Source organism: Schistocerca piceifrons, chromosome 3 (assembly GCF_021461385.2).
Source record: "Schistocerca piceifrons isolate TAMUIC-IGC-003096 chromosome 3, iqSchPice1.1, whole genome shotgun sequence".
NCBI classification, from domain to species: domain Eukaryota; kingdom Metazoa; phylum Arthropoda; class Insecta; order Orthoptera; family Acrididae; genus Schistocerca; species Schistocerca piceifrons.
This window is the reverse complement of record NC_060140.1, coordinates 381331873-381334013: the sequence shown is the minus strand read 5'-3', so window position 1 is coordinate 381334013 and position 2141 is coordinate 381331873.

The following is a 2141-nucleotide window of genomic DNA, read 5'->3' as shown; positions in this document are numbered from 1 at the left end:
CGTTAGCAATGGCTGGCATATCGATGCCGCGTTCGTTGACTTCAGGAAGGCACTCAATACTGTTCCCAACTGTTATTTAGAGAACAAATTATGAGCTTATTGAGCGTCGCATAAAAGTTGTAAATGGCTTCATGACTTTACAGCAGTCCTTGACGGTCCCCGTCCGTCAGTGCATGAGACCTGCATGTGCTTGGTTTAGCTGTTGTTGTTCTCTCGCGTTTCCACTTCACAATCAGTCAACTAGGGCAGCTTTACAAACGGTGAAATGCCCCTTACGAGCGGAATCCACTCCACGTTCGATGTGACTGACCTCTCCTGACCGACCCATCCTTTGTCACCGCTTCCTTATTGCCAGCAAAATACTACCCGCCTCCTTTTACACAGGTGGGCTCGCCTCTCACGACATCTGTGCTTAGTTCCACATTACAAAGTCGTGTTCGATACATTTGATCACTTAGTGTATGCATATGTTACAGCCACCCTATCTGTAATAAAAGTTCACTGTTTTGCCAAAATATTCAATGACATTCACTGATTTTAGCACGTATGTAGAACGGAAATTTTCAGGTCACTACTCCGTGCTCCGAAAGAGTCTTATTGTGCACAACTCCGCCGGCAGGGGTGGCCGAGCGGTTCTAGGCGCTACAGTCTGGAATCGCGTGACTACTACGGTCGCAGGTTCGAATCCTGCCTCGGGCATGAATGTATGTGATGTCCTTAGGTTAGTTAGGTTTAAGTAGTTCTAAGTTCTAGGAGACTGATGACCTCAGAAGTTAAGTCTCATAGTGCTCAGAGCTATTTGAACCATTTGTGTACAACTCCGTTGTAAGTCGCAACGTGGAGTCTTAGAACTCAGCAATTTTTGTGACCTTATTTCACGACAGGCGATCAACAAGTAAGGCCACACTTTTCTTTTCTGAAGGCAGATGTGTTTTATTCTGGATTTCAGTAGCTCATTATTTAGCTACATTATCCTATTTTTCAATATGACCTCCGTTCAATGCAACGGCCTTAACGCCTCCTTTCTGGGAGGTCCTGTATGCCCGCTTGGTACCACCCCACTGGAGCCAACGTCACGCTGGATCGGTAACCTCCCCATCATCCACGTGCTGACTTCCCGCGGAGTGCATCCTTCATTGGGCCAAACAGATGGAAACCGGAAGGTGCGAGATCCGGGCTTGCAGGGTGGATGAGGAAGAACAGTCCAATGAAGTTTTCTGAGCTCCTCTGGGGTGCGCATACTTGTGTGAGGCCCTGCGTTGTCTTGGAGAAAGAGATATTCATTTGCATTTTTTTGGCGACGAAGACGCTGAAGTCGTTTCTTCAGTTTCCTGAGGCTGTGCGCGGCCGGCTGGCACGCGGGAGATCGGATGGGTTTGCGCGACGCTGATGCCCCGCCCAGCGACTCACCATGCTTTTGTTTGTCTCCGTAGACATTCTGCAAGTGCCTATGAACATCTGCGATGATCTATTTTTCCGCCTAAAGAAACTCAACGGCAGTTCTCTGCATGGGATGCACCTCGTTACAGACGTCATTTTGGAACCTACAAATAGTGCCGCCACCTATCGGAACCACGAAACTATTTAGGCTAAAGCGGGAATATTCCATCATGTCCTACAACAAATTTAGCATTTTTTAGACTGAAGTTGGCCGAGAAAAAAAAGTTGTATTACTTATTGAACTCCTTTCTTACACAGCCAGACTTCCAACAAAGTGTACGTACGTCTAGATGAAGGCTAAATTAATGGAAGAAGGTTCAAGGACAGGGCAGCGTGCATATGAGGACGCAGCATGGCCCAGCTTTCTTTCAGTAACCAACCAGGAGGCTCGTGAGAGAGGCTTTCTAAGCGTCTCACACCTGTACCTGCAGAGATACTCCTCTGAATTACACTCTATGGTGTTTCAGCTTTAACTCCAGGCCAGATACCCTTGTACTGTAGCCTCGCCAAATACAGGCGGTTCTATAGGGGCTGCTCGACATCTTTTATAGCAGGCTTATGGTAGTCAGTGCAGATAATATTACCTTGCGCTTCGACACGACAATTTAATGAGTTGAGTTCTAGAACAAGTTAAAATATTATGTCCAGTATATGACCCTGGGGAACTGCTGTACATCTACGGTATAAAGGAAGTTGCATAC